At 34.2% G+C, this 15494-nt stretch overlaps 2 pseudogenes; one reads left to right on the top strand and one right to left on the bottom strand.

Moving 5' to 3' along the window:
- The first annotated feature begins 2916 nt into the window (after positions 1-2916).
- LOC149820869 (uncharacterized protein At4g15970 pseudogene) lies at positions 2917-4175 on the top strand (annotated as a pseudogene).
- Positions 4176-4435: 260 nt separating this feature from the next.
- Positions 4436-14839, bottom strand: LOC149820870 (mitochondrial outer membrane protein porin of 36 kDa-like; annotated as a pseudogene).
- Positions 14840-15494: the final 655 nt, after the last annotated feature.

Here is a 15494-nt window from a genome sequence, read left to right on the forward strand (position 1 = left end):
AGATAAGGGTCAAACCTGAACCATCTGCAAAAGATCATTTGATTTCAAAAGCTATTTCAGTCTCAGCAATGAGACGCCCAATTTCTTCCCATTTTCGAAGCTTTAGGGAACCCTATATTTCTTCTTTCGCAAAAACCCCTTTCGGATTTGTTCATCCAAATTCCGAAGGTCCCATCGTGCTTTCTTCATTTTTGAGAAACCTGTATGGTAGATTTACCCCACTCAGGATAAGGGTCAAACCTGAACCCTCTGCGAGAGATCATAGATTTCAAAAGCTATTTCAGTCTCAGCAATGAGACACCCAATTTCTTCCCCTTTTTCAAAGCTTTAGGGAACCCTATATTTCTCCTTTCGCAAAAACCCCTTTCGGATTTGTTCGTCCAAATTTCGAAGGTTCCATTATGGTTTCTCCATTTGAGAAACCCGTATGGTAGATTTCCTATTCAGACTAAGAGTTAACCTGGAACCTCGCTTCGCGAGGTGTCTTTCTTTAAGGTTTGGGTTAAACCTGAGTCTCGTTTCGACGAGATTCCTCGTTTTGACGAGATATTTTCCTCCAGTCCCATCATAGTTCTTCCCATCGAGGAATTCATGCTTCATATATTCATCTAGGATAGGATCATATTTGAGCTTCATTTTATGAGACATTTTTCAAAAATGTCCCATCAAGGTCTTCACATAATCCTTTCCTCATTCAGTTCATTTTGATATATCTTTGTCCCATCCAGGTTAAGGGCTAAACCTGAATCATTCCAAAAAGCATATCTTGTCTCGTCCATGAGACCTGATCAAAATTCTGATTTTTTCCACCATTTTTGGGATTTTCACCCAAAGTCCCATCACGATTTCCTCTTATGCTCAATCATATCATATTTGAGGATTTTGTCTCCCCAAAACCATTCAGGATAAGGTTTTAAGCCTGAGAAGCCATGTTTCTAAAATAATTCTTCCACACCCAGTTCGGATCTGCTGACTGGGGCATTTTTAAAATTTGGAGTGTTATCTTTGCCACTAAGCTCCGCTTTCAACCGGCATAGTAGCAAAGAGGAGCATCTGTGAACACCCCAAATTTTTCAAGGTTTTATAAAAATGTCCTTTTTGCCCCTGACTCCGTTTTCTGAGAAAATCAAAGCTAAATTTCAGTCATTCTTCAGATTTTCTGAACTAAATTCCATATTGATATATTCAAATTCCATTCCGGATCTGAATCCAGTGTTTTAAATCCATATTTCCTCAAAATCCGGATAAAAAAAACCCATTTCTGAAGAAATTTTCTCAAAATAGCTTTTAAATTCTTAGAAAAAATCTCTTTTGTAAATATTTTCACAAAAACACAAAAAAAATAGTTTTAATCTTTGTTTTCTCACAAACTTTAGGATTTTTTTATCTAAAAAAAAAAGAAGAAGCAAAATAACACAAAACCAAAAAAATTGGAAAAACTACAAGAAAAACAAATGAGTTTAAAATTCAATTTTTGCTAAAAACCTCGGGAACCCCCTTTTTGTAAAAAATTGAAAATCAAAGGGGGTCTTTTGCAAAAATCTTTTTTAGGGTTTTCCTTCGTAAGGAAGAAGGGGAAAGATAGCTGCCCCCTCTCCATTTCTCTCTTCACTCTCTCTCTCTCTCTCTCTCTCTCTCTCTCTCTCTCTCTCTCTCTCTCTCTCGATTCTCTCCCTCACAAAACCCTCATTCTCACATCTTACTGCAGAACCACCAAAACCCTCGGATCAGCCACCTTCATCCTCCACCTTCGATCTCCAACGGCCCATTCCCGAACCTTCGCCCCCCTCCTTAAGAAGGGCACTCGAGGGAACCCTAAGGGGACCGCCTTTCACCCCACACCCCTCTTTTACGATTGTTTTCTTCTTCCCCTTTTGCAACTTCTTTGATCCATCTTCACCTCGCCCTTTCACATTTCCTCTGAATCCGCCTTCACCCCACCATAGCTTCTTCTTCTCGATTTTCCCTTTCCTTCCTTCCCCTGGATCTTCTTCTGTGAGGGATCGAAGGACCTCCAGCTACCAGCAAAAGCAGCAGAAATCGATCTTGCCGCGGAAGCTCTAAGTAATTTGTTGAAGCCCGATCCGATTGACTTCCAATTCCAGAGTTCCAGCAGAATCACAGGTGAGTGATCGTCTTCTTTATCCCTTTAATCCTCTATGAAGATTTCCTTTCTTACTTTGCCGTATTTTTTCATTTTCTTTCTTTTTTTTGTGTTTTGTATCCTTCTCGTTTCTTTCCCTTTTTATCGATTTATCTTAAATGCATCCACGACATGATCGACCTGCACATAGCAGGATCGATCTGTCCGTTGCAATATTAATGGAATGTTCCAATTCCAACATCTGATTTCCATTTTTTTTTCTTCTTCTTCTTTCCGTTATGTATATTATCTGTCACTTGCAAATCTGGTTGTCGTATGGCTCAATATACATAACATCTGAGAATCCGAGTCCCCTTGGCTTCACTGGATGTTGGAGGAGATTCGAACTTCGCTTGGTAAAAGGCATCGTAGAATTATATTTTATCTTCTTTTGTCCAGATTAACTGATCTCCTGCATCTTTTATTATAAATTTGAACTTCCCTGTGTCCCTGAGTAGTAGGAGTCAGTCCACTGTTGTGAATTGTGAGGACTCGATATTGGAGGTTGACCTGCTACTTAGCTTGGTGCATTAAAATTGAAGGATCGATATGCATACTTGATTTATTGTAAACTTTCATTTACTGCAAATTTTTGTTCCACTGGTTGCAAAGCTTTCATCTGCCATGAACATTTGTCAACTATTACTGTAAAAGGTTTTGTTTACCTGGTTACAAAACGAGATCCGGACGAATTGGCATGATTCACGATTGTGGTATCCATCTCAAGCAAATGGGTGCCAGCTCACCTATGTTCAGCCACGCTGAGGTAAATGATGGCTCTGATGGATAAGAGGCATGTGATTTTAACAAAAGTTTTGTTTGCTAGATTTGCAGCACAGAAGCATAGACGCATCCCCTACTTTCTCCATCTTCATAAATACAAACGTTGATGCCATTTCCTACTGCTTGGGGTCTGGCGCTAAACTCTCGTTCATCTGGTATTCCACACTATGGCTTTATCCTTATTCATCCATTTTAGCAATTGGTATGCATTAGAATCATTGTTTCCCTCTCTTTATTCCTGTTAAACTTCTTTATATTCATACAGCATCAGCAGTATTGTGTCATTTGCACAAGTTATTTATTATCAGCAGTCCTTTGTTTGGTATTGCATCATCTTTGTATTTTCATATCGGCATTTTACCTTCAGTAGGTTGATCCATCATTTAAACATCTTATTCTATAGATTGATTTATTTCCCCCAATCTTCAAAGTTTCAATTTTAATATCGTAATATTTCTGATTTTTCTGTCAAACTGCTTTGGTTTTCCTCTATTTTTGTAATTCATTGATGGTATATAATACCCAGAGAAAGGAATATATGTTCCTGGAATTGCCTTGCTCTGGTCATTGAAGGAGTTGATTTCTCTGGAGAGAGTTTTTTTTTTTTTTGAGTCCTGATTACTTGAAAATGATGTGGAGGAGGATTGATTTCTTGCATTTGGTGCTTGAAATGGGATACAATTTTCTTTTCACAAATGCTAATATCCTCTGGCTTCGTGATCCTTTTCCACATTTTTACTTAAATGCTGATGGTCAGATAGCTTGTGATCACTTTTTTTTTGGTAGTTCACTTAGTTTTCAAAATATTCCTAATGAAGGGTTTGCTTTTGTGAAGTCTAATGACAGAACTATGAAATTTTATGAGTTCTAGTATTTGTCAAGAGAGATTTATCCTGGACATCATGACCAGGATGTGCTCAATTATATGAAATACAATCCATTTGTTAAAAGAAATAGGACTACAGATCAGGTTTCTGGATACTGCATACTTTGATGGTCTCTGTGAGCCAAGCAAAGATTTTAATAAAGTCTGATACGTGCAAATTGTTGTGTGGGTCTTAGTAGCAAGCTACATGACATGAGAATAATGCTGGAGGATTAGAGAAAATTCATGTCTTTGTCACCCAAAGAGAAAAGACTCTAGTTATCATTATGGAGGGTTCCTCAAAATTGCAGTTTGCATTCAGTACAGGGATCAGTTAGCTCATCAATTATGTTGTATGTGAAAAGCACCGATGCACTCGTATAATTGTGTTGTATATATTTCTGCTATTCAAGCTGCCCTTCCCTTGTCACTAGAGTGATGGTTCGAAAACTTAGAGAATGAAGAAAAAGATGTTGTACCAAATTTAAAAGGAGGAATCTACAAAGTGATGCTTAAAAGAGTTTTGATTTGTACAGTTGTTGATAGGAACACCCAGCCACTTCATTTGGAACGCTATTTCACATTGTGCACATCTAGAGCAATTTACCCATTACACCTTTTTACTTACTTACAGCACCTGTTCACTACCCTTCATACCAACTTCCCATACATTTTACACCTATACAACCATCTTTTCCAGCAAACACCTCCACGCACTGTTTTAACATCCACCCCTTGCACAGTGCCATATCAACCTGCAGCACCGTTTCAAACCTACCCCTGCTGTATTTTCCTGTTGACACCTACCTGTCTCTTTGCAACCAGTAGCACCCATGTGCTTACTTTACCCAGCAGTCTCCTCTGCATCTCTTTGTTGTCTTGCAGCTTATCCCATAGCTTCCACCTGTAGAAAGTACACACATCCCACAGCCCATTAGCTCATCTCCTTTCTCATGCCATGTATATCCATATATATATATACCTATATATATAATATATGCATGTATATATATATACGTATGTATAAACATATATATATTTCCATCATCTATATCTTGGCATGTGAATACTTTTGTAGATATCCATATGATATATACCATTTTCCTTCCATTTTTAGGCTAATTCAGTTGTTTTGCAGGGAATATGAGGAGGATTTCATCACTTGAAATTTATATTTTTGAATTTAAATCTTGTAATAAATTAGGCCTTAATGAGAATCTATATTTCATGTTCTAGCTTAGAAGGAATGAGCATTGTAAACATCATGAATTACTTGTTCTCATACATTTTTGCCTTTATTTCTCAAATTCTCACAAATGGCAACACGAATGACACGTGCACCATTTCGTAAGAGGTAAATTAATCCTAAGTTGATGATTTACATCAATGGCCATAGTCGGGATGCAAACAAGACTTAGTATTTTTATCTTTTATAAAATAACACTGGATCCACACTGGATTCCTTTTCCAAAGTCATCATATTTTCTTTAAATATTTTCTTCTTTTATCAGAATTTAATCTAAAAATAATTCAATATATATACCAATGGCCATAGTCAGGGTATATTGAGAGTTAATTTCATTTTAAATTCTATAAAAGCACCAAAATGTATTTTATTCTTCACTTGAATTTAAATGTAGTTATTACATAATATATTCAATGACCATAGTCAGGGATGTATTATGTCTTCAACCTCATTTTTAATTCATTTAAAGAATGAAATAGCTTTTCAAATTCCAAATTCAAATTCTTTATATTCATTTCATCATTTAGGATAGAATTGCATAATATTTTCAAAAATTCCTTTTAAAATCCAAGTAATTGTGAATATCTCTTCTTCAAAATCCTATTTCAATTCTATCTCATTTCCAAAACTTTGAAATCAAATTCAAAGTTTAAAATTCAACTTGATTCATTTTATAAATTCCAAATTCAAAGTTCAAAGTCCAATTTGACTTTGAAATTCATTCTCAAAATCAATTTTGAAATTCCAAAAATCCAAAGTTAGATCCTAGTCTCAACTTGGATCCAGATTTCCAAGTGTCAATCTCCACCTTTTGGATCTCAGACTTCAGATCCAAAAACCCATTCTCAGATCCAAATCCATTCTAGGATCCAGAACCCAATTCTATTTTGGATCTCGGATTTCAGATCCAAATCTATTCTAGGATCCAGAACCCAATTCTACTTTGGATCTCAGACTTCAGATCCAAATCCATTCTAGGATCCAGAACCCAATTCTACTTTGGATTTCAGACTTCAGATCCAAATCCATTCTAGGATCCAGAACCCAATTCCCCTTCGGATCTCAGATCTTAGATCCAATTCCATTTAAAAATCAGAATCCAATTTCATCTTGGATCCCAGAATTCAGATCCAATTCCCACTTCGGATTCTAAATCCAGAATTCGATCTTAAATCTCAATTCTAATTTAGAATGCATACTTTGAATTCAAATTCCATTCTGAATTCCAGATTTCAAATCAACTTCCATTCTTAATTCAAATCCAATTTCGTTTTCATCCCAGATTTCAAATCCAATTCCCATTTAGGATTCTAAATCTAGAATTCAATCTCATTCTGAATTTTCAACTCCATGCAGACATTGGATTCAAATTCCATCTTGAATTCCAAACATTCAAATCAAATCTTATTTCTCAATTCCATTTAGATTTCCCACATTTCATTCTGGTTTCAAACTTCAAAGTTAGAATTCAATTCCATTTCATCTCTATTATGATTCAAAGTCCATTTATGACTTTGAAATTTCCTTTCTTCTTCTTTTATTTCAACTTCAGAAAACATTCCTTTCAAAGTCATGATTTATTCTCAAACTCTGATTATTCCAAAAACTTAGAACTTTAAATCATAAGTTCTGAGTCAAAAACCATTTCTTCACTCTATTTTCATCTTAGAAACACTTGGAAAATTTCAAAAACATCTTTCAAAAGAGAGCATACATCTTTGCATTGCACAAGCATAATTTTTTGTGCATTTTTAGACTTAGAATAAATTCTTAGATAATTTTCTAGCAAAGAAAAAGGCATAAATTCGACCCTTGGTTCGATTACCCCTGGTAAAGGTGTCAGGAACGGACGAACCTCGTACCAACGAGTGGATCCCGTCTCCTAGTTTTCCCGCAAATATTTCAAAAACGGAGGCGAGTTATTTTCTAAATATTTTCAAAATTAAGGTCAAGTGAGACCCCGCAAAAGAATTCCTCTTCTCATCTTTTTTTTTTCTTTTCTCTTCTCTCTTTCTTTCTGCCCTTTTATTTTCTCCCTTCAAAAAGGAGGAAATAGAGGTTAGAAAAGGAAAAGAGAAGGAAGAGAGAGAATATTACGAGAGGAAATTTTTTGCGATGATCACAGTTTTCTTCTTTTATCAGAATCTAATTTAAAATTAATTTAATATATATACCAATGGCCATAGTCAGGGTATATTGAGAGTTAATTTCATTTTAAATTTTATAAAAGCACCAAAAATGTATTTTATTCTTCACTTGAATTTAAATATGGTTATTATATAATATATTCAATGACCATAGTCAGGGATATATTATATCTTTTAACCTCATTCTTAATTCATTTAAAGAATGGAATAGCTTTTCCAAAATCCAATTTCAAATCTTTTTCATTCATCATTTAGGATAGAATGGAATCATATTTTCAAAATTCTCTTTTTCAAAAATCCAAGTGATTGTCTTTTCTTCAAACTCCATTTCAAATTCATCAATTCTATCTCATCTTCAAAGTCCAATTTTTTTACTTTGAAATCAAATTCAAAGTTCAATTTAACTTTGAAATTCTTGATTCATTTTCTATAATTCAAGCTTCAAAAATCCAATTTTGAAATCCATGTGTATATTCGAAATTCCATTCTCAAATCAAACTTGAATTTCCAAGATTCATTTTTCAAAATTCAAATTCAAAATCAAATTCAATTCAGATATCTCAAAATTCCATCTTTCAAAGTTCAATTTAACTTTGAAACCTCTTCTGATTTCAAATTAGGTTTAAAATCATAGTTTGAGATTGATTCTAAAGCTCAAAACTTGACCCTTTTTAAACTTTAAATATGGGTTTCCAAAACCCAAATCCATCTTCAAAAGCCCCATTTGGACTTTCAGAATCCAAATCCAAAGTTAGATCCTGATCCCAACTTGGATCCAGATTTCCAAGTACAAATCTTCACTTCTGGATCTTAGATCTCGGATCCAAAACCCATCTTAGGATCCAGAATCCAATCCCACCTTGGATCTCAGACTTCAGATCCAAATCCATTTTAGGATCCAGAACCCAATTCTACTTTGGATCTCAAACTTCAGATCCAAATCCATTTTAGGATCCAGTGCCCAATTCTACTTTGAATCTCAAACTTCAGATCCAATTCCATTTAGGATATAGTATCCAATTCTATCTCAGATCTCAAATTTCAGGTTACTCCCATTTTCGGATTCTAAATCCAGAATTCATATTTAAATCTCAGCTCTATTTAGAATCCAGACTTTGAATTCAAATCCCATTTTGAATTCCAGATTTCAAAATCAACTTCTATTCTCAATCCCAATTCTTAAATTCAATTTTACTTCATCCCAGATTTCAAATCCAATTCCCATTTTTGGATTCTAAATCCAGAATTCAAATTTGATCTTAAATTTAGAATCCAGACTTTGGATTCAAATTTCATCTTGAATTCCAACTTTCAAATCAATCCCATTTTCTCAAATTCTATTTAGATTTTCCACATTTCATTTTGATTTCAAACTTCAAAGTCAGAATTCAATTCCATTTCATCTCTATTCTGATTCAAAGTCCATTTATGACTTTGAAATTACCTTTCTTCTCCTTTTTTTCAGAATCATTCCTTTCAAAGTCAAGATTTATTCTCAAACTCTGATTATTCTAAAAACTTAGAACTTTAAATCTTAAGTTTCAAGTTACAAATCATTTCTTCACTCCATTATCAGATTCATCTCAAAACACTTGGGAATTTTTCAAATCATTTTCAAAAGGAGCATACATCCTTGCATTGCACAAGCATGATTCTTTGTGCATCTAGACTTAGAATAAATTCTTAGATAATTTCTTAGCAAAGCAAAAGGCATAAACTCGACCCTTGGTTCGATTACCCCTGGTAAAGGCACCAGGAACGGTCGAACCTCGTACCGACGAGCGGATCCTGTCTCCCAGTTTTCTCGCAAATATTTCAAAACGGAGGCGAGTTATATTTTTAAATATCTTCAAAATTAAGGTCAAGTGAGACCCCGCAAAAGAGTTCCTCTTCTTTTCTTTTCTTTTCTTTTCTCTTCTCTCTTCTTTTCTGTCTTTTATTTTCTCCCTTCAAAATGGAGGAAATAGAGGTTAGAAAGGAAAAAGAGAAAGAAGAACGAGAACATTACGAGAGGAAACATTTTGCGACGATCACAGTTGGTAAAATCGGTTGCAGTCTTATAATGTTGTTATATTAGCATTAGCAAATTTTCTATGCTTCAGAAAGGTCTACTTCACAGAGAAACAGGTCCAAATATGGTTTATAGAATGAGGCATAGGAATTAGATCTTATGCTGATTGTCAACAACAGTTTGAAGGCTGGATGATTCGAGTGACTCTTGGAAAGCAATTGGCTATGGTAATAATAACCAACACTCTGAGGATGAACAAATTTTTAAATTTTATGGTAGGAAGCCCCAAGAATATATTATTTTCTTCTCAGGTCAATTGGACCTACCGATGACAAAGATGACAGACATGATTAAGCACACCTATATTTCAAATACATGAGTTAACACTGATCATGACAAAGAAACTGTCGAGGAACAAGACAGTGCAGGACATATCTATTTTATTTTAATATATATATCTTTTTTTGAAAGACAACCAGGCCAACACCCAGCCGACCCAATCAGCTGGGTCTGACAGGGTACTGCAAGGCTTTGGCTGGGCCTATGCACCACCCGTCACAGACTGCTCAGGATCGGCAGTCGGTCGAGGTCCACTCGGCTGGTTGCTAGCCATCCCTAAACAATTGTTGTTTTTTCAAAGGTTTTATTTAAACATCACTCTAGATTTATTTATTTTGTACAGACTGCTACCCATGGAGATCAACATTAGCATGAAAAAAACACATATCAATCCTCCATTACCACAAAATAAATTCTGTTTAAGGATGAAAGAAACATACACAAAAAATTATTTTGAAAAGTTCAAAAAATCAATGACATTCTTTGAAATCGATCATCATCGAAACGAACACGAAATCATACTTTATTACCAATGGAAATTTTGTTTTAACATAAAAATAGGCATGTACATAAATTTTAGTTTAAAAACATATGAAAAAAACTATCAATGCACCCATGGAAGAGGATTCGTGAAGCCTCTTCTATGCATATGAAGATGTTTATCCATGTTTCCTCATATTATATGGATTTCCAGCAAAATATTGCATGGAAATCTCACCCATATTCAATACCTCATTCGATTCAAGAGAGGAGACCCGTACTTTATTGAAAATTGGAAAAGACATGAAAAATGGAGGTTGGATGGCTGAAGAAGAAAACCCTTCTTCTTCCTCCTTGTGATCGTTGCAAAAAAAAATTCTTTTCCTTTCTTCCTCCTTTTTATGAGAAAAAGAGAAGAAGAGAGAAACTCTTTGCAAGGTCTCACTTGACCTTTATTTTGAAAAAGATTTGAAAATTTACTCACCTTCCTTTTAAAAATTTTATAAGAAAAATGGAGAGACGGGATTCGCTCGGTATGAGGTTCAACTGTTCTTGGCGCCTTTACCAGGGGTAATTGAACCAATGATCGAATTAATGCCTTTTGTTTTTGCCTAAATTTGTCTACGTGATTATTCTGAAATCCTAAATGCACATAGAATCATGCTTGTGCTATGAAAATGCAAAGATGTGTGCTTTTGAGAAATACTTCAGAAATTGTGGATTTCTCCAAGCGATCTTGAAATAAGTAGTTCAGAAATTGAACTTGTTTTGAAAAACTAAAATTTGAATCTAAACTTGGAATTTTGGAATGAATTTGAAATTTTGAAAAGAAAACTTGAAATTCTGAAATTGAAATCATAACTGAGATCAAAGATTTGAAATAGATTAAAATTTGAATTGAAGAAGGAAGATTTGAAAAAAATAAAAATTGGAACTTGTAGTGGAATCTTAAAAATGGAACTTGAAAATAAGAGTTGAATTTGGAATTGATACTAAAATTGAGATTTGAACTTTGAACTTTGAAATAGGATTGGAAATTGGGATTTAGAAATAGAATTTGAAATGGAAATTGAATAGAAATTCAAATTAGAATTTTGAATTGGTTTTGAGATTAAATTTTAACCTTGAACTTGGAAATTAATTTGGAAATTGAAATTGAATTTAGAATTTGAATTTGAAATTGGATTTACAATTCAAAGAATGAACTTAGAAGTTGAAATTTCAGAGAAATAAACTTTGGAAATAGAATTTGAATTCAGACTTGGAATTTGAAATCAGAATTAAATTTGAAATCTGAATTGAATTTGGAAATCCTGAATTGGTTTTGAAATTTGTCATAAAATCAAGATTGAATTTGAAAAATTGATTCAGAAGCTCAGAGTCAATCTCAAAACTTGATTTTGAATTTCAAAGTGAATTTCAAAACTTCAACTTAGAATGGAAATGAAGATTAAAAATCATGATTTGAAATGGAATTCGAAAATGTGAAATAGAAGTAAATAATTTGAATGAAATTTAGAATTTAAAATATGAAATTAAGAAATAAGAATTGAAAATTAGAATTTTGAAATAAGACTTAAAACTGAATGGATTTGAAATTAAAAGATGAATTTGAATTTGAAAATGATTTTGAATTTAGAGAATGAAAGCTGAGTTTTTGAAGGTTTATTTCAAAATCACTTGGATTTTTGAAAATAACTTGAAAATGATTTGAAAAGGAATGTAATTCTATCCTAAATGGTGAATGCTTTGAAATTTATTTAAAGATTGGAATTTAAAAGTATATTTTATTCATTAATAGAATTGAATTAAGATTAAATCATAATGTATTCATGACTATGGTCATAAATATATTATAATATAATCTTTATTTAAATTCTAATAAAAAATAAAATAATTTTTTGTGCCATTATAGGATTTAAAATGAAATTAACTTTTAATATATCCATGACTATGACCACAAATATATCTTAAGTTAATTCACATATTAAATTCTGATAAAGGAAGAAAAGAATATTTCAGAAAAATATGATAATTTTCAAAAGAGACCTAAGTGGAGGTCAAATATTATTCCATAAAAGAAAAAAATCCTATGTATTGTTCACATTTTGACTATGTCCATAAATGTGAATCATTTACTTAGGATTAATTACCTTTTATTAGAATGGTGCACGTGCCATTCATGTTCCACCATTGTGAATTTTTGAAATAAAAATAAATATAAAATTAGATATCACACGCAATTTATGAGAACTATATGCTCATACATTCTATTCTAAGCTAAAGGGAGAAATTCCCATTAATATCAACTTATCACAGTCTTGAATTGAAATTGAAATTGTAAAATTCCTGAACTAAGAAGGAAATCAATACTTTCCACATTTTTTCTGCAAAAACTGAGTTAGCACAAAGCAAAAAAAAAGAAGAAGGTAAAATCTGAAAGATAATGGAAAATGTCATGTCAAAGCCTATATGCATATACATAAGTAGGATGTCTATATGAAGGGTATATATATGCAAATGCATATGCTCATGCTTCAATGAAAATGAGAATGCCTATACTAATGCTTTATACTTAAGTGAGAATGAGATGAAATATCATAATGCATATAAACTGGCTATTACAAGATTTAGAAAGAGCATATAGCTATAAGGTAATTCAGGACCCAAAGCATGTGATTGTGCCTAAGGCATGATGCCTATAAACATGTTATGCTGTGACATGCTAAAACTTAGGAAAATGAAAAAGGAGTGAACTATTGTAATTTATCAAAGGGGCTATAAAAAGTGTTGTGGAAGTGTAGTGGAGATGGTGACTAATAGGTAGGTGAAGTGGGAGGTAGTGTTGTGAGGAATGCTGCAAGTGTTGTGAAGAAAGATGCAAGTGATATGACAGTGGAAGTGCAGGAGTGCTGAAGAAGGGATGATGTACAAGTGTAGAGTGAGGGTGAAGGGTGTAGCAGGTATGCAGCCAGGTATGGATGCCGCAATGGGTGCATTAAATGATATGCTCATGAGGATTGGGTGATATGCTGCTAGCATATCAACTGATATGTTGTAGGCATATCAACTGATATTTTATGAGCATATCAAAGGATATGATATAATCATATCAAGTGATATGCTGGAAGCCTATCAACATATTAAGCATTTCCATGGATTTCTTGGATGCAGAGAGAGAGGTTGTGCAGTGAAGGGGTGTAATATGTGCAGATACAATAGTGAAGGCAGTGAATGAGTGTACCTAATGATATTACAGCAACCTGTAAAATGTTGGGAAATGTCGGCAAAGAATGTGGGTAATGTAATGTTGTGGTAGTACATGATGATATTGTGAGGAGGTGGAGGTGTGCAAGGAATGTTGTGCGCAGGTGAGTGTTGTGTAGTAGGTGCAAGTGTCGATTATCAAGGTGTTCTCATTCTTTAAGAAACTGTAAGAAAGCTTGGCTCCTACGATTGTGCTCGTTAGGGGGCTTACATTGTGAAAATAGGAAGCAATCAAGGTATCCTCCTTTGTCATTCAAGGTCAAGGAAGTAATCAGATCAGCCTCAGAGAAGCTCAACCCAGCATTGTATTTGGTGAAGTTTCCTGCTACAGGGTCAAGCGCAACATCATCCCCAAGGGTAACAAGATTGCCTCCAATGACACCCGAGAAATTTATAACAGGGTTTTCGATTAGACCAATGCTTGTGTTGATCCCTGCATATTCTTGCAAGTACTTAAGTTCAACCTTGCCAGATCTTTGGTCTGGAACAACAAAGCTAAAAATAGTTTTTTTGAATCCTGGTGCTGGCTCATCAACGATTACAGTTTGTTAAAAGCTTTGAGTTAGTGTCCACTCTAATGTCAATGGTGACATTTTTATGCTTCAGTTGAATGTTAATATCAAACAAATCCTCAAGATATCTCTAGCTGATTCACTAGGCTAAGCCCGGTCAATCATATCGAAGTGATTCTACCTGGTATATCAGAATTTTGAAAGTGTGGAGAGTGACATGATTGTTCACAGTGAGAGCTTTTCAGAGTAAATCAGGTCTGCTATTCAAACTTGTTCTCACAATAAATCAAATCTGCTATTCAAACTTGTTTTCACAGCAAATTAAATCTGCTATTTAAACTTGTTTTCACAGCAAATCAAATCTGCTATTACAGCAGATCAAATCGACTATCACATTTGCTTTCTCAGAAAATTAGATTTGCTATTACAGCAAATCATAAGTCCATTGAGTTATCCAATCAGTGTATTTCAACGAATCAGAAAGCTAATAAATGAAATGTTGATGTTATAAAGAGGATGATGTTGACAAGGCATAATGCAGAAGAAAAAGAAACATGTGAGCATAAATTGATGTGATGAATCAGATGAACAAAAGTGACATGTTAAAATACGAATGGAATGATCAGATGATGCGATAAAACATAAATCGATGCCTATGAATCAGATGAATACAAATGAAGGAGTAACATGAAAACCAGAAATCAAATAAAATGAATATGCAAGTTGTGCCCAACTAGATATGAAGTCAGGTATCCCTCCAGCGAATTGGCAGTCATTAGCCCACAATACCTGTAATTTTTGGGTTCATTTAAGCAAAATGAAGACAATGCACTGTGACCATGACTGCCCTCATAATTTTCTCATGCTAGACTTGGCTTGAACAACCCTATCCATTTTCCATCAGAGGTTAGAGCACAGATGGTAGGTTTCAAATCTGACAGCTCAAAGTTCCAAGTAGCAACTGGCTCATACACCTTCACTGGACCGCTCACAGCATCCCCGCGCATGAAGATCCTTATCCCTATGCTTCCTGCTAATTCACTCATGCTCCATTGAAAAGGTAACACAGAAAACGAGATAGGCTCTTCATTCTCATCAACAAAATAGTAATTCGACACCTTGTCTGGGATATAACCATCCTCTTCATAACGACATTTTGGATGAAAGCTCTTAGATTAATGAAAAGAACAGAAGTGTATTTGCCTTCCTGCTCCTCCAATGCGGAAGGCTCAGAGAGAGAGAGAGAGAGTATGATGATAAAACTCGATGCCCACAATTAAAGACATAATAAAAGGAAAAAAATGTTTAATCAACATGAGTGGTATGATGCAGAATCAAAGCCAATGACCTAAAACAGAATTCAAGTATTTGGTATTAATGAAATGGGATATTATGAAGAAGATAATATTGATAAAATACAACACAAAAAAGATGATAAACTACAAATTGATGCAGAGATAATGCCATATTGAATGTTGTGAACCTAGCACTGGAGAAATGAAATCAACGTTTGTGTTTATGAAGATAGATAGTGCGGGGGATGCATCTATGCTTCTGATCAAAGTTTGTTGTAAATCCAGTACACAGATTTTCATTATCACACACTCTTTGATCATCAGAACCGTTAACTACCTTAGTGTAACTGGACGTAGGTGAGTTGGGATCCAGTTTCTTGAGATGGATAAAATGATCGTGAGTTTT

Source organism: Nuphar pumila, chromosome 12, assembly GCF_984573655.1.
Source record: "Nuphar pumila chromosome 12, dmNupPumi1.hap1.1, whole genome shotgun sequence".
Classification (NCBI taxonomy): Eukaryota; Viridiplantae; Streptophyta; class Magnoliopsida; order Nymphaeales; family Nymphaeaceae; genus Nuphar; species Nuphar pumila.